This window comes from Euprymna scolopes, chromosome 26 (genome assembly GCF_053919585.1).
Source record: "Euprymna scolopes isolate OS-2025 chromosome 26, ASM5391958v1, whole genome shotgun sequence".
NCBI classification, from domain to species: domain Eukaryota; kingdom Metazoa; phylum Mollusca; class Cephalopoda; order Sepiida; family Sepiolidae; genus Euprymna; species Euprymna scolopes.
In genome coordinates this window covers 19,555,266-19,573,417 of record NC_136507.1, presented here as the reverse complement: position 1 = coordinate 19,573,417, position 18,152 = coordinate 19,555,266, and the positions used below count along the sequence as shown (strand labels likewise).

Sequence of the window (18,152 nt, the reverse complement as noted above, 5' to 3'; positions counted from 1 at the left end):
TTGGACGCCTGGTGTGAACGGAAACCTCACAATATCACCATCTTTAGACATACTTTTGATCCCAGCCAGAAGACCAAGAAGGTATATTTTAGTTTCATGTACGGCCCAAAAGCAACATTATTTTTTATTTTTTTACATGGTAGTCACCACTTATCAAGGCCCGAAGGCCACTCAGGGATAAGGGTTATTGCGTGTACAGTAATCTATGGGATAATATCGTAGTAATCGCTAGTATTGGAGATTTGATAAAGTTTCTTACTTAAGGGAGCGGTTCATCAGGAATTTGTTTATGTTGGACTTGAAGACCTCCAAGTTGTAGTCAGGTGGGAAACAGGCAAACGGAAGAGGGTTCCACAAGTGTGCACTTATAAGAAAGAAGCTTTGTTCATGGAATCTACGCTTTGATTTAGGCACAGATAAAGAGTGGGAAAAATTAGTGTATCTATATACTAATTTAATGTCCATATATAAAGTACAAATCATATATTACTAGTGAGACCTGTGGAAATTCCACAGCTTCATCTTTCATATGTTGCTGCTGGCCATTCTATGGATGTTCTGTGTGAATGGAGACCCCATGATATTATTGTAGCCTTTTTTGTTAAAACTGTAAAAGTATTTATCTAAGTAATCTGTTTAATGTAGTGTCAGAACATATTTGATTATTACGGTTTATCTCCAATTATCTTTATAGAAGTCTCTGACATATTTCTATTGTATGGACGCCTGGCACGAGCGGAACCTCCATAATATCATTATACCATATTTAAACTGAATAGATGTTACCTTTGGATCCTAACCAGAAGACCAAAAAGGTATATTTTAGTTTCACGTATGGCCTAAAAGTGACATCATTTTTTGTTTAATATAATTTTTTTTTACATTGCATCTTTGATGATCGAGAGATCCTATTTATTAAAAAGGAGAATAGAAGGTAATAACATACTACAAAGATTAAATTAACGAATCCATATACTAATTTAATGTTCGAAGTATGTGATCACCTTTAATCCTCCTTTTTACTAAATAGGATAGCTCGATTGAATAATTTATAATCTGTAAACCGTGACACACATGTGTACGTTAAAGGTACTACGGTATTAATATATAGATTTCTTTTCAAATATTGAATCTCTATTTAGTTAAATGATGTCCTATGGTGAAACCCCATTTCAGGGCTGTGGGAAATGTGAAGTTGCCATTCAGTTACCATTTCTCCAAGGTTCACTTTGTCCCAGAATGATAATACCTGTTAGAACATCTGGTGCTGCTGACTTCCCAACCAAAAATACACTAAACATAATTGCTTTTTTGTTACCGCTCTCTTTGCAAAACTTGATCATGTTCTGCAAAACCAAAAAACAACAACAAAGCTTCTTTCTTAGAACTGCACGCCTGTGGAACTCTGTTCCGTCTGCCTGCTTCCCACCGGACTACAACTTGGATGTGTTCAAGTCCAACGTTAACAAATTCCTAATAAGTAAACACTTCATCAAATCTCCACACTAACGTAATGTACTTGCAATAACCCTTATCCCTGAGTGGCTTCCGGGCCTTGATAAGTGGTGATCACTGTGTAAAAAACAACATTTTTCCTCTACAAAACAAAACAGACATTATGAATAAATATTAGTAAATATAAAAAAACCTAAAGTATAAAAACTTATTCCTAAACTATTGGATGCGGCATTAAATAATCTAAAAAAAAAAAAGAAAAGGGGTACATATTAGTGATGGGGTGATTCCAACATTTTTCCTGATTCCGTGCTAAATTCCAGATTCCGATACAATTTCCGATTCTTTATAAATCTCTAATTATTTAACTATAAGATTGTTATCCCCCCCCCCGATTTTCATAAAAACACATGTTAAACATGTAGATATTTTTCTAAACGTCAAAATACACCTTTGGAGGAGGATCTATCGATTTTAGCTTTACTGGTAAATTAAAATCAATAGATATTTATTATTTTATCATTAGTACCAGTAATGGAAGATTTTGGTTCAAACAAAATAAAAAAAAAAAGACAATTAAAAGAGTTGTTTTGGCATCGAAAAAATAGGCATCAATTTTTTCGATTCTGAGACCGATTCCGATACCCCCAATTCTTCTGATTTTTCCGATTCCGATTAATCGTCCCAACACTAGTAGATATGTTGTAAAACAAGATCACGCCAAACTCCATGAATAAATATTTGGAAATACAAAGAACTTGAAAGATAAAAACTTTTCCAAACTTACTGGATTCATCAATATAATTACCCAAAAGGGGTTGATATGTCGTAAAACCAAACAACCAAACTAAATCGACTGGCAAGTGAACGTATTGTTAATACAGTGTCAATGGCCTTGTTTTTTTTATTCCTCGCCCTGTTGAGTTGAAAATGTTTTTTGAGAGCTGAAAATTGGCTCAGTTATAATGTTTTTGTAAGTTTCAATCGCCAGAAACAATGTGTGGAATGGTAATAGAACTTCTGAAAGACAAAACACATTTTTCTCCCCCCCCCCCCATTTTTGTCGAAGAGTTTCTATTGTCGAGTACAAATAAATCTCACTTTTGGAATTTCAACAGACATCTATTTTTACTAATTTCTTTACAATGACTAGCTGGACGCCCGGCGTTGCCCAGTCATTAAATATGTTTATAAATATATTTTAATTCATGCAGATCTCATATTTATTATTATAAAGTCAATTTGCTATTGATTATTATATTGTACTCAATATAGTAGTGATTTCAAAAGTAATTAAAAAAAAAAAAAAAATGACCTGGGTGCCATCAGCTAAAATCGAAACCAAAACCTATAGGCCTTAATTGTTACTAGTGTTGAAATGATTAATCGGAATTGGGAATCGGAAAAATCGTAACGATTCTTTTTATTGGCTTTTTATTTGATTTTTTGTTTAAAGCAAACTCTTCTACTGTTGACAGTAATAATAAAATAATGCAAATTTATTGATTTTAAATCAATGGATCATTCCTCACAAGTGTATTTTTACGTGTGAGATAATATTCGCACATTTAACATGTATTTTTATGATAATAGTAAAAAATAACCTATTAAATATTTAGAGATTTATAAAGAATCGGAATCGGTAATTGTATCGGAATCGGAAAAACATATCGGAATCGTCCCATCACTGGTTGTTACCATTTGCGTTATTGTCAGATAAATAAGAAATAGTTAAAAATGAACTGACTTTAACATATAAATCTATATTTACGCAGACCGTTCTCCACACAGACAGACAAGACCACTTTTATATATAAAACAACAGTTCACAAAAAATGCAATCATTTAAATTGATTCGCACTGTTCTGCAACTTTGCATCTTGGAGGAGATGCACTTTGAAAAAATAAAGACAGACACACACACATAAAACCTTTTTCCTAAACTATCTCTGTCGCTCCCCATCTGTCTCTGTTGCTCTCATCACTCCCCATCTGTCACTATTGCTCTCGTCGCTCCCCCTCTATCGCTGTTGCTCTCGTCGCTCCCCATCTATCGCTGTTGCTCTCGTCGCTCCCCCTCTATCGCTGTTGCTCTCGTCGCTGTTGCTCTCGTCGCTCCCCCTCTATCGCTGTTGCTCTCGTCGCTGTTGCTCTCGTCGCTCCCCCTCTATCGCTGTTGCTCTCGTCGCTCCCCCTCTATCGCTGTTGCTCTCGTCGCTCCCCCTCTATCGCTGTTGCTCTCGTTGCTCCCCATCTATCGCTGTTGCTCTCGTCGCTCCCCATCTATCGCTGTTGCTCTCCTCGCTCCCCATCTGTCTCTATTGCTCTCGTCGCTAACCCTCTATCGCTGTTGCTCTCGTCGCTCCCCATCTATCGCTGTTGCTCTCGTCGCTCCCCATCTATCGCTGTTGCTCTCGTCGCTCCCCATCTATCAACTGTTGCTCTCGTCGCTCCCCATCTATCACTGTTGCTCTCGTCGCTCCCCATCTATCGCTGTTGCTCTCGTCGCTCCCCATCTATCGCTGTTGCTCTCCTCGCTCCCCATCTATCGCTGTTGCTCTCGTCTCTGTTGCTCTCGTCGCTCCCCATCTATCGCTGTTGCTCTCGTCGCTCCCCATGTCTCTGTTGCTCTTGTTGCTCCCCATCTATCGCTGTTGTTCTCGTCTCTGTTGCTCTCGTCGCTCCCCATCTGTCTCTGTTGCTCTCGTCGCTCCCCATCTATCACTATTGCTCTCGTCGCTCCCCATCTATCACTATTGCTCTCGTCGCTCCCCATCTATCGCTATTGCTATCGTCGCTCCCCATCTATCGCTGTTGCTATCGTCGCTCCCCATCTATCGCTGTTGCTCTCGTCGCTCCCCCTCTATCGCTGTTGCTCTCGTTGCTCCCCATCTATCGCTGTTGCTCTCGTCGCTCCCCATCTATCGCTGTTGCTCTCCTCGCTCCCCATCTGTCTCTATTGCTCTCGTCGCTAACCCTCTATCGCTGTTGCTCTCGTCGCTCCCCATCTATCGCTGTTGCTCTCGTCGCTCCCCATCTATCGCTGTTGCTCTCGTCGCTCCCCATCTATCAACTGTTGCTCTCGTCGCTCCCCATCTATCACTGTTGCTCTCGTCGCTCCCCATCTATCGCTGTTGCTCTCGTCGCTCCCCATCTATCGCTGTTGCTCTCCTCGCTCCCCATCTATCGCTGTTGCTCTCGTCTCTGTTGCTCTCGTCGCTCCCCATCTATCGCTGTTGCTCTCGTCGCTCCCCATGTCTCTGTTGCTCTTGTTGCTCCCCATCTATCGCTGTTGTTCTCGTCTCTGTTGCTCTCGTCGCTCCCCATCTGTCTCTGTTGCTCTCGTCGCTCCCCATCTATCACTATTGCTCTCGTCGCTCCCCATCTATCACTATTGCTCTCGTCGCTCCCCATCTATCACTATTGCTCTCGTCGCTCCCCATCTATCGCTATTGCTCTCGTCGCTCCCCATCTATCGCTGTTGCTATCGTCGCTCCCCATCTATCGCTGTTGCTATCGTCGCTCCCCATCTATCGCTGTTGCTATCGTCGCTCCCCATCTATCGCTGTTGCTCTCGTCGCTCCCCATCTATCGCTGTTGCTCTCGTCGCTCCCCATCTGTCTCTGTTGCTCTCGTCGCTCCCCATCTGTCTCTGTTGCTCTCGTCGCTCCCCATCTGTCTCTGTTGCTCTCGTCGCTCCCCATCTGTCTCTGTTGCTCTCGTCGCTCCCCATCTGTCTCTGTTGCTCTCGTCGCTCCCCATCTGTCTCTGTTGCTCTCGTCGCTCCCCATCTGTCTCTGTTGCTCTCATCGCTCCCCCTCTATTGCTGTTGCTCTAGTCGCTCCCCATCTATCGCTGTTGCTCTCGTCTCTGTTGCTCTCGTCGCTCCCCATCTGTCTCTGTTGCTCTCGTCGCTCCCCCTCTATTGCTGTTGCTCTAGTCGCTCCCCATCTATCGCTGTTGCTCTCGTCGCTCCCCATCTATCGCTGTTGCTCTCGTCGCTCCCCATCTGTCTCTGTTGCTCTCGTCGCTCTCCATCTATCGCTGTTGCTCTCGTCGCTCTCCATCTATCGCTGTTGCTCTCGTCGCTCACCCTCTATTGCTGTTGCTCTAGTCGCTCCCCCTCTATTGCTGTTGCTCTAGTCGCTCCCCATCTGTCTCTGTTGCTCTCGTCGCTCTCCATCTATCGCTGTTGCTCTCGTCGCTCCCCCTCTATTGCTGTTGCTCTAGTCGCTCCCCATCTGTCTCTGTTGCTCTCGTCGCTGTTGCTCTCGTCTCTGTTGCTCTCGTCGCTCCCCATCTGTCTCTGTTGCTCTCGTCGCTGTTGCTCTCGTCTCTGTTGCTCTCGTCGCTCCCCATCTGTCTCTGTTGCTCTCGTCGCTCCCCCTCTATTGCTGTTGCTCTAGTCGCTCCCCATCTATCGCTGTTGCTCCCGTCTCTGTTGCTCTCGTCGCTCCCCATCTGTCTCTGTTGCTCTCGTCGCTCCCCATCTGTCTCTGTTGCTCTCGTCGCTCCCCATCTGTCTCTGTTGCTCTCGTCGCTCCCCATCTGTCTCTGTTGCTCTCGTCGCTCCCCCTCTATTGCTGTTGCTCTAATCGCTCCCCATCTAGCGCTGTTGCTCTCGTCGCTCCCCATCTATCGCTGTTGCTCTCGTCGCTCCCCATCTGTCTCTGTTGCTCTCGTCGCTCTCCATCTATCGCTGTTGCTCTCGTCGCTCCCCCTCTATTGCTGTTGCTCTCGTCGCTCCCCATCTATCGCTGTTGCTCTCGTCGCTGTTGCTCTCGTCTCTGTTGCTCTCGTCGCTCCCCATCTGTCTCTTTTGCTCTCGTCGCTCCCCATCTGTCTCTTTTGCTCTCGTCGCTCCCCATCTGTCGCTGTTGCTCTCGTCGCTGTTGCTCTCGTCTCTGTTGCTCTCGTCGCTCCCCATCTATCGCTTTTGCTCTCGTCTCTGTTGCTCTCGTCGCTCCCCATCTGTCTCTGTTGCTCTCGTCGCTGTTGCTCTCGTCGCTCCCCATCTGTCTCTGTTGCTCTCGTCGCTCCCCATCTGTCTCTGTTGCTCTCGTCGCTCCCCATCTGTCTCTGTTGCTCTCGTCGCTCCCCATCTGTCTCTGTTGCTCTCGTCGCTCCCCATCTGTCTCTGTTGCTCTCGTCGCTCCCCATCTGTCTCTGTTGCTCTCGTCGCTCCCCATCTGTCTCAGTTGCTCTCGTCGCTCCCCATCTGTCTCAGTTGTTCTCGTCGCTCCCCATCTGTCTCAGTTGCTCTCGTCGCTCCCCATCCATCACTATTGCTCTCGTCGCTCCCCATCCATCACTATTGCTCTCGTCGCTCCCCATCCATCGCTATTGCTCTCGTCACTCCCTATCTATCTCTTTTACACTCCTATCTTTGTTGCCCTCTCCCTCCCTAGCTATCCCTATTACCCTCCATCAATCTCTGTTGCCCTCTCGCTCTCTGTCTATCTATCTCCAATTGTCAAAGGTCATTCATAGTGATTCCAACTATGACAACACAAAAGTTTGTTCCTTCTCTTTTTTTCCAATTTTTTTTCTTTTAAATTCTGAATGAAACAGGAAGTCATTAGGTCTAAACGTTTTTGGTGTCATTTAAAACTGTACCAATAAATGTGTGTGTGTGTGTGTGTGTGCGTGTGTGCGTGTGTGTGTGCGTGTGTGTGTGCGTGCCTCCTTTTCAGCCCCTCTACTTCACCATCTCTGATTCTGTTTGACCTTCATATATATAATGCTCTGGTCTTGTTTCTGTAAGTACTCAATGTCTATCCTTCCCACTCTGGACACTGACCCAATACATACCATCAAATATTCCCCCCCCCCATTCTCCTTCTTTGCATACAGCTCCTTCTTATCTGTGAGTAGCAAACTTTTAGGATTTTGGAGATATTAAAGCAGTTGGGGTTGGAAGTGCTCTCTCTCTCTCTGTCTCAAGGCAAGTGAATTATACAGTTATTTGCCAATGAACATTGACGAATCGCATGATTTTATGTCAACAATTATTCACAAATAGGTTTCTATCCATGATGTGATGAGCACCACCGCCCCTTTATTAGTTTGGTAAAGGCTACAAATTAGTAGATATTGGAGTTTTAAAGTAAATACGAATATGCAGTGACCTGCGCAGAACTTTTTCAGGACTAGTGCTCAAATAAAACAAAAAACAAAAAAAAAACGGTGTTTCGGTGAAGCACAGGCCTATAATACATTCCTCTGAAAAGGGCACTTTATAACAGGAATAAAAGGGGCATGTGCTTGGGCACCCTTATCACCCCCTCTCCCTGAACGTCCCTGTGAATATGTTTAATTTGCTATTAAGATGTTATGCCATTTTTTTTTTTTTTTTTGTTGAATTCTTATTTTGTTCTAGCGAGGGATAAGGCATTCACCCACTATCTCATACATTCAAACCAAGCGACCCTTTTAGGATTTTATTTGTGCCTAAACCTAAATGTAGATTCCATGAACAAAGCTTCTTTCTTAGAACTGCACGCCGGTGGAACCCTCTTCCAATTGCCTGCTTTCTAGCTGACTACAATCTGATTGTCTTCAAGTCCAATGTAAACAAGTTCTTAATGAAGCGTCCCTCCTAAGTAATCCAATTTACAAAATTCCCACTACTTATGTTTACTACGCTATAATCACGTTGACTAGTGTATACCCAGTAACCCTTATCCTCGAGTGGCCCCCGGGCCTTGATAAGTGGTGATTCATGTATTAAAAAAAAAAGTTCTTTTGAGTGCAATTGTTTGTATCTCTCATGCACTTGGTTCATCGGGTATATTTGCCAGGTAGTTTTTGAAATTCTTTTTTATAAGTCCAGTTATTATTATTATTATTATTATTATTATTATTATTATTATTATTATTATTATTTGTTTTTGTTTTATTTTATCAGAAAAATATTCACGTTTTCAATATGAATGTTATTGTGGCATGATGCCTGGCTTTGGTAGAGGCCATCTTGGAGCGTCTTTGTGTATAATCAAGAATCGCACTGACATTTTATATGAATTGTTTATAAAAATTATTATTTTAGTGAAGGACCAAAAACGAAGAAATATATATATTTGTTTTTTTCCTTATTTTGTTTTAGCTGTGGATGGAGCATCCTACCGGATGTCAGACATTCACTTGCTATCTTATACATTCCAACAAAGACCTTTTAAATATTTTAATGGTCCATTTAAGTCCATCTTGCACTTGGTTTACCGGGTATATTTGCAAGCCAGATTTTAAATTCTTTTCCATGAGTCTAGTTGCTCTTATAATTACTGGAATAATGGAGATCTTCCTTAGATTCCAGTTTCTTTTCATGTCACACATAAGACCTTGGTATTTTGCTATCTTCTCCCTCTCAGCTCTGTTTAACCCAGCATCAGTGGGGGGGGGACATTGACTTCTACTAAGGTTGCTTCTTTCCGGTTAATTTGTACCATTTAAATTAAATCTATTTGGTTTGCAAGTAAGTTGCCGACATTTTTTTTTTTTTTTCATTTAAAAAGTTGGAACTTCTGGTGAATTTGAAATGAAAATTTAATTTTTTTTTTTTTTTTAATCGAGCACTTTCTTTTGATTACAATTTCGAAATAAATTATAACAGCCAGTTTCAGATATTCTGAAATGTATAAAAATAATTTTCTAAAAAATTGTTCCGGTAACACTGGACAACAAATTTCAGCTTAAAAAAATATACATGCCACGTAGGACCTTTTTCTGTGTTAGAAAAAAAGTATCCTGATTCCAATCTGACCTTTATTTCTCAAGATTAGGCACCGTTTTCAGCTATTGTATAAAAGTGAAAATGTGTGCGTGTGTGCATTTTTTTTTGTATGTCCACCAAAGGCGTTCTTTGGGGGGGGGGCACTCAGGGTGGTCACTCATTCTTAGAACTTTTTATATACTCCCTAAATTATAATATGTCCGATTTAAGAAAGGAGGTCGTAAATATATTTTATTTGAGCGACTTTTACACACTAAAAATTCCCACTATTCTGCCTTCACACCTGTTTGTTCGTGGGTTTCATATAAAAAAGCGAAACTAACGACATCGACACCAGTAATTAGCTTTGATCACTGTGTGGAAAAAAAAAAACCTCATATCAGACAATTACTATTCATTTGGACACTCCCCTATTTTACGATTAAATGTTAAGTGACAGGTTCGTAAATTTAATGAGATGATCACCACTGTGTAAAAAAAAAAAAAAAAAAAAAAAACATCTTGGAAACAAAACCAAAAAAACGGCCTCGCAGCCAAAGTTAAGTGCGGTATTTCATTCCTCTATGGCGTGATGTTTGATCTCATTAAATTCACGCACCTGTCACTTAACTTTTTAATCGTTAAATTAAAATGCTTTTCAGTTCCTGTCCCACTGTGGCCGAGCGGTAAGATGGCAGGTTTTTTCACACTTTCTTTCCCACCTTTGCATCAATGGTTCAGGTTCAAGCCTACCTGCCTACTACAACTTTTTTTTTTTCTTTTTCTCAAACACACACCTATAAACACTCGGGCAACGCCAGGCACCCCCGCTAGTGTACTATAAATCATATTTCATTATTATTGCTTATGAGTGAAAAGCCCAGAACTGTCAGTTTAAAAAGCATTCGTCTTCTTAACCCTCTTGTATTAAGTGTTATCCTCCGTTTTTATATTCCAACAATAAACCTTCCAACATTCCAAAGGTTCCATATTCCTTTAAAACGTTTCTCCATCACTGAAACATCCTGATGGAATCTTCTGCCATGTTCATCACTCACATAACTAAGATACTCAGTAAAATTCTCGAAAGTTACACTTTTGCAAAACACTGTATCTAATTCGACAAAAAGAAGGCCAGAGAAATGGATTTTCCATGTTATTGTGCATATCAGAATGGTCACAGATGTTCTGCACTTTTTGTTTTGTGTGTTGCACAGTGCAATTAATCTTCACCATCCTGTTACTGCATTACTTAATTGTATTTGCTTTGATTTACCAAGATGTTTTGCAAAACTTGAATAAATGTTGTGATTGTCTTCAGGCTATCTTTTTTTTTTTTTTTTTTTTTTTTTTTTTTTTTTTTTTTTACAAGGTGGTCACCACTCATCAAGGCGTGGAAGCCACTCGGGGATACGGGTTATTGCATGTACAGTACGTTAGTATTGGAGATTTGATAAATGTCTTACTTAAGGGGGTGGTTCATCAGGAATTTGTTTATGTTGGACTTGAAGACATCCAGGTTGTAGTCAGATGGGAAACAGGCAAACGGAACAGAGTTCCACAGGCGTGCAGTTCTAAGAAAGAAGCTTTGTTCATGGAATCTATGTTTTGGTTTTGGCACAGATAAAGAGGGGAAAATTTTTGACAGTGGTTTCAGCTAGATGGGTGGTTATCGTGAAAGATTGGCGAGGGGGGACCAAAGATTGGAGCTCTGGCTTCCAGAGACAAAATACACCTGAAATTGATGTCTTGTTTTTCTATTCCCTTTTGCAAAAGTTAGTTTATGTTCTGCAAAACCAAAAACAAAAACAACCCACCTTTTCCCCCTTTTCTTTCTACCTCCCCCACTTCCTGATTAGTTTCCTAACTTAAAATATACCAAACATTAATATTGCAACCCTTTTCCCTCTACCATTGCAAAACTCATTCATATTCTGCAGGGCAGAGAACAAAAACGATAAAATCCACTATAAAACAACCAAACCAAACACTACAAACTAGCGATTGAAGATACAAAGAGCTTGAAGAATAAAAACCTTCTACAAAATAACTGGATGTAACATGAAATACTATTTCCAAAATAACTGGATTCGGCATTAAATAACCTGAAAAGGATTGATATATTGTAAAACAAACCAATCAAACCAACCAATCCCTTGTCCTGAGTGGAATTCTTCAAAAATAAAAACTAAAAAAAAAATTGTTCTGAAAAACTAAAATGCAGAATGACCCCCCCCCCGCCAAAAAAAAAAAAAATTAATCTATAATGTATTCTCCCTTGTTCACAATTTCTTCCAATCTTCAAGTAGATTTTCAGTGTGGACAAATACTTGCCAAAAACACATTACTATGAGACTACTCCCCCTGCTGAATACAACATGGTCATCTTCAAATACTTATCGTAAACCATCCTAATAAATAATAATTTTTTTTTTTTTCATTCAATTCATCATATTTAATCCTGGACATGCTTGATGTTGCTTAACTTTGGCGATCTTATAAGAACCAGCATGCCACTGTGCTTATACATCCAATAAATCTGTAACGATATTTCAAAAGATGAGGTATTCTTGCGATTCACATGTTCTCTTCGCCTTTGTTGATGCTATATTCCTAATATTGCAGGCAATTTAATCTTCTATATATATAAAAGCGAAAATGTATGTGTGTATGTGTGTTCGCTTTTTGTGTATGTCTTCAAAAGGCTATTTTCCGGCAGATTCTCGAGGCCGTCGCTCATTTTTAAAACTTTTTATATCACGTCTAAATGATAATATCTATGACTTAACAACGGTGGTCGCCTCTCTATTTAATTTGCCCGATTTTGAAACGTTAATTATTCAACATTTTCGGATCTTCATGTGTTGCATTCATTTTTCGGTATAAAAAAAAAAAGTGAAACTCTATTCGAAATACTGGCCCACGGCCAGTGGTCTCTAGAAAGCTATGTAACATTTGGTCAATGTCGGCTTTGTCATATCAGACGGTTGCTTTCATTTCGAGACAAGACACTCCTCCTAATAAACAGGGAGCTGTTTTTTTCCAAAGTTAGTTAAAAACAAACAAACCGTTTTTATTGACCTCATTAAAAACTGTCCCACAGAAAATGTTAACTGCTGAATAGCTATCGCGTACCATCGCCGCATGTGCATTAAGCTTTTTCGTATAAAAAAACAGACTTGCATTAAATAAAACACTATCCCGCACTCAAATTTCACGTCAATAACTCATCAAAAACGGGCACCTGTTGTTTTTTTTTTTTAATTTTTTTTTTTTACACTTTACTATTTTCCAACTGCGTGTCAAGGCTTCGTTTTTTTTTTTTTAAACAACCAACGATTTTTCTTATTTACCCAAAACCACACACACCTCCAAACACCCGGGCAATGCCGGGTACCCCCCTCCCCCGCTAGTCTATAATATAAATCTCAAACGTCTGTTAGTGTGTGTATGTATGTCTCAATAAAACTTTCGACACACATGACCAACACTGACAAAATTGGTATCGTTTGAAATCGCTGTCTCTCGGCCGATAAATGTCCAAAAATGAGCCAAAAACATTTATTCTTTTACTGTCAACTGGGCCGTTTTTTACAAGGAGAGGTAACATTTTTTCGTCAACATTTTTGCAAAGTATTCATTTCGAAACCCGCCGATGGTATTTGTCACAGTGGACGCAGTCTAAATGGTTGGCTTTTCTTTTTTTTCGCCTTCTTTTCCTCCTTCGCGTTACAGGTTTGAGCCTGGCTACTGTAGCTATTTTTTTTTGCTCTCGCGTGGGTGCTCACTGCTATTTGCAATTTTTTAGGGGATTGTTTACTTTTAAAAAAAGTTTTAGGGCTCCATTGCTCATTACCCTTACCATAAAACCTCTCCACACTCAGATAACATCAGGTACTCCCACTCGGTATATATATATATATATATATATATATATATATATATAGGGCAGCTGTGTGTGTGTTTGTATGTCCGCTAAAAATCCCAAACTACTAAATAAAAACCCACTAAGTTGGTATTTTCTTGATTGATGTTGCCCTGAATGAAGAATATCTAACATTTAGAAAAAAATATTTATTGTTGTTGTTACCATATTACCGCTATTTCAGCTGATCTACTCTTCGGCCTTCTATTATATAAAGGGAAGCTGTCTGTATATATGTGTATATGTCCAACTAAAAGTAAAAAAAATACTAAACAAAGATCCACAAAGTTGGTATTTTCTCAACTGATAATAAATGAATTTAAAAAATTCCATCTGTGTAACATGTTACCACAAGACTGCTTCCCTGCTGACATGGTCATCTTCAAATTCAGTGTCGACAGTTACTTATCATAAACTGTCCTCATAAGTAATTAAATTTAATTCATTCTAGGCAATATGAATTGGGACAAATGTATGGAGGACACTGCCAAAGCTGCTGCAAAGAAAATGAGCTATCTATCCATTTGTGGAACGCATTACTGCAGGGCTGCTTCCCATCTGACTACAGCTTTCAATTCGAATTTAAACACTTTTTTGTTAAGTCATCCTACTCCATTTCCGCTATTATTGATTATCACAGTGCTCACTCATTAACTCTTATCCTCGAGTGGCCTCTGAGCTTTGATAAGCTGTAAGTTGACTTTTCATTTTAATGATCTGACAATAAACAGAAATTAACTTTTAATTAATTAAAAAAAGAAATTCTTGGTTCACAGAATAAGGGCTGTACTATCGTCAAAATTTTCAATGCGATTATATTTAGAGTAAGTACTCTAAATATAATCGCATTATAAAGCAATTATAAAAGTGGGGTTTGTTTTACTGTACACATAGATTCGAAAAAGTTGTCAAAAAAACAAATATATAACAAATAAATGTTATGAAAGGCAAGATAAGTTACTTTTCTACCTAACTGGATAAGTTTTTAGTGTTTTTATTTAATGTAAAATGTTTATTCGGTTCGAAAAACATGCTGCGTTTATCGGTATATTTGCTCACTGTTGAATATGTTAAGTTTGGGAAAATGAATTCAAACTAAAAAACTATACAAAATACTGTTAGAAACTCACTCAATATATGTTACCGTGACATAGGTTGACATATATTGAGTTTCTAAAAAATCTTGGTTCTACGCAGAATAAAGACCGTGCTATCGTCAGAATTTTCAATGCAATTATATTTAGAGTACTTAGAAAAATCAATTATAAAAGTGATATTCTCTTGAAAGGTTGAAGGTTCAATTCTCAGTGTGGGCAACTGAAAAATACAATTTGCAAATTACTTAGGATCTCTATCCAGTCATGGCTGACGGAAAGAGGCCATTCTACCCCCCCCCCCATGAAGTAAATAAAGGGTTCTGTTCGAAATTCTGTGCAGATTCCTGAGTTTGACAGAAACATTACAAAGTTTGTGACAACATTCACTTGAAGAAGGTCGAAGATTTTATCGACCGAAACGTGAAAAATGGCACTCAAGATGAAAACAGTAGTCTGAAGAATCCAAATAATACGGAATCGGTACACACGCACACATACATAATATCCATTCCATCATGCAAAAGTTCATGAATAAAAGTTCCAGATGAAACCATTTCAAACGTTTAGTGGAAGAGAGAAAGCAAATAACAAGTCAGACCCCCCCCCCTTCCATCTGAAATAAATTTAGGCAGAAATTCATCACTCTATTTCCATAATGAGACGTTTTCTTTTTTACGTCTTTCTGTAATGAAGGATGCTTTTTTTTTCTTTTTAAAATTTATAGTTTGAGGCAATCAAACCTGTTTGAGGTGTTTATCTTGCTCCAATTGAAATGAGCGGTTGAGGATTCCTGATCTGAAATGGAGCGCATACAAATCCATTGCCAAAGTTGTTGGAAAAATGGTTGGATCATTCTACTGCTCCAGTAGATATCTCACTGCTGATGCAATCCTCTACCTGTATAAGAGCCAGGTATGTCTTGGAATGGAGTACTGTTGCCACATCTGGGCATGGGCTGCTCGGAGCACCCTATCCTGCTTTGGCAAAGTTAAAAACCGACTCCTTAATCTAATATGCGATGCCCTTTTTTCCTCTCTGCAACTTCTTTCCCACAGAAGAGACATTACGAGCCTGTCTCTGTTCTATTGTTATTTTCATAGCAAATGTTCGACTGAGCTCTAATCTATGGATTCCCCTTGCCAATCTTTCACAAAAACACTCTAGCCACAATCGAAATCAATAATTTCCCCCACTCTCTGTCAGTGCCTAAACCTAAACATAAATTCCATGAACAAAGCTTCTTTCCTAGAACTGCCTGCTTGTGGAACTGTTTCGTTGGTCTGCTTTCCAGCTGACTATAGTAATGTTGTTTTCAAGTCGAATGTAAACAAGTTCTTATTGAACCATCCTTGTAAATAACCTAATCATACCAAATTTCCACCACAAACAATTACTACCAATGTCTAGAGTACACATATTAACCCTTATCCTCTAGTGACCTCAGGGCCTTGATATGGAGTGACTTTTTGTATGAATATTGGGTACTTGTACAGTTTTATCAAGACATTAAAAAGTGAAAATATCATAAAAAAGTTTAAATTGTATGTATCCGTTATGGAATGAAGTCCGAAAAAGAATTTCACTTAATTTCATCGAGTAGTATTTTTTTTTTTTTTGTTATGATACCAAGCAAAATGTTCGATTTTTAAGAAGAAAGTATTAAAGATGGGGAGGGAGTGTGTCAGCGCTTTACATTGAGTTATCTCCCCATGGCGTGTTCAAAAAATTCCAAGATATCTATTTTCAATGCGCTGTCATAAAAACATGTTCTTCTGCTGTAAAAAAAAAAACAAACTACTCTATCAAATTAAGTGAAATTTTTTTTCGGAGATCTTCAGTCCAAAACGGATACGTACAATATAACCTTTTTTTCGATATTTTTATTTTTTAATGTCTTTATTAAACTGTACAAGTGCTGAATATTTCTAATAGGTGAAGCATAATTTATTTATCTTATTTTTTTGTTACCTTTTTTGTTTTTAATGAGGGTGTTCACGCGTTTTAAAATATTCTTTATAATTTCAGTTCCCTTTCGGTTTAAATCGGACCAGTCGACAAAGAACGGCTAGCAGAATCTGCAGCTAAACGCAAGAATTTGTAATGTTGTGTCTTTCAATACCAGTGAGTATTTTGAGTATTTGTTTCATTTGAGGAGTATTAAAAATATTCATATTGCATATTTTTACTAGTATATATAACGGACGAAAATATACCAAATTGCTCTCTCTAAATAAGGAGGTAATGCTGGAGAGGCTGGTATCATGACATACTAACATATTATATTGCACCCACTTAAGGAAGAAGAAATGCCTGGGAGAATGTTACCATAGTAAATAAACATATACTACTCCCCCTTATCGCAAAGAGTAGGTAATGCTTGGGAGGATGGTATGATGAACGAACATATGCTACTCTACGCTACACTAAGGAGGAGGTAATGCTATGACAAACAAACATATCCAACACTACCCCCTTCTCATACAAAGGAGTAAGTAGAAAGTGGACCATTGAGTTTATTTTCAGTAGTCTTGTAACTCTCAGTTCCATTATTTTGTCCTTTAGTCCTCACATTCCATTTGTGGTTATTTGCAAAAAAATTTTTTAAAATAATAATGATAATGTTGTTCATCAAATTCCGTCTGTGTTTGTTTACAATATCGCATCAGCTGATATTTGGGTTTGACGATCTTAAAAATAGTCTTTCTTCACTTATAGATAAAAAAGGATGAATTTTTACAGGAGACTGTTTTATGTTACACCGGTCAAGTGTAATGTAAACTATTCTCCTGTAAATGTTTTTTTTTATCTATCAGAGAAGAAAGACTATTTTTAAGATTGGATTTTTTTCAGTTTACGATACTGATCGCATGAACTCCTGTACAAAACATATCTAAGAGCACTGCCAGACATATAAATTACCTTTGTGTGAAATTTGAAAAAGATAGCCTCAACTGTTTCAGAACATATGAGCAAGGAACTCTCACACACACACCCACACACCCACACACACACACACACACACACACACACACACACACACACACACTCACTCACACACACTCACACACACTCACACACACACACACACACACACACACACACACACACACACACACACAGGGACTTTTATATAATAGTGGAGATCTGAGGAGTGCTGTTGATTTTTATTTAAATTACATAGTAACCTGAATGGAGTATTAAAGGATGATGGTATAGTTTGCCTTTAGATTATGGATTCTATTACGAACTAGCGGGGGGTACCCGGCGTTGCCCGGGTGTTTGGAGGTGTGTGTGGTTTTGGGTAAATCAAAACACCCGGGTGTTCGTGTCGGGGGGGGGGGGGGAGGTAAAATAAAAAAAAAAAGTTTTGGTAGGTAAGTATGAAGGATCGAACCCGAACCCTTGAGTCGAAGTTGGAAATTAAAGTGTGAAAAAAAAAAACGTGTGACGTTAACCACTGGGCTACCACGAAATAGTAACGGAAACATGATTGAATTTATTTAAGTATTAAAACTTGGCAGGTGCCCGTACTTAATGAGGTCAACTTTGACTGCGGGGCAGTATTTTATTTACTGCGGGGCAGGATTTTTTTTTTTTTTTGCCAAGCAGTTGTGGGGAAAACCAGCTCGCCATAAAAAGGGGATTGTCCAAATTGAATAGCAATTGTCTGATATAAGGAGAAACTCCACATTGATCAAAGCTGATTGCTTTTGGACGTTTCCAGAATTAGTTTCGCTTTTATTATATGAAAAAGCTTAATGCACATGCGGCGATTGAAAAATGTTGAATATTTATCTTTTCAAAGTCGAGCAAATTAAATAGACAGGTGACCCCCATTATTAACTCGTAGATATTATGATTTAGACATGATATAAAAAGTTTTAAGAAGTGAGTCAACCGATTGCTTCTCGAAAAAAAGCCTTTCTCGGACATACACAAAAAGCGAACATGCATACATACAAAC

General features: G+C 39.1%; 2 protein-coding genes across 5 annotated transcripts in view; one reads left to right on the top strand and one right to left on the bottom strand.

Moving 5' to 3' along the window:
• Positions 1-18,152, bottom strand: part of LOC145247936 (uncharacterized) — a 70,250-nt gene that overhangs the window by 13,165 nt on the left and 38,933 nt on the right. The gene's annotated exons all lie outside the window — the stretch shown is intronic.
• LOC145247934 (uncharacterized) overlaps positions 1-18,152 on the top strand; it is a 93,473-nt gene that overhangs the window by 49,045 nt on the left and 26,276 nt on the right. For all 4 annotated transcript variants that reach the window (XR_013863306.1, XR_013863307.1, XM_080109573.1 and 1 more), the window contains one exon: positions 16,214-16,309. The gene's annotated coding sequence lies outside the window, so the exon portion shown is untranslated. The remainder of the gene's footprint in view (positions 1-16,213; positions 16,310-18,152) is intronic.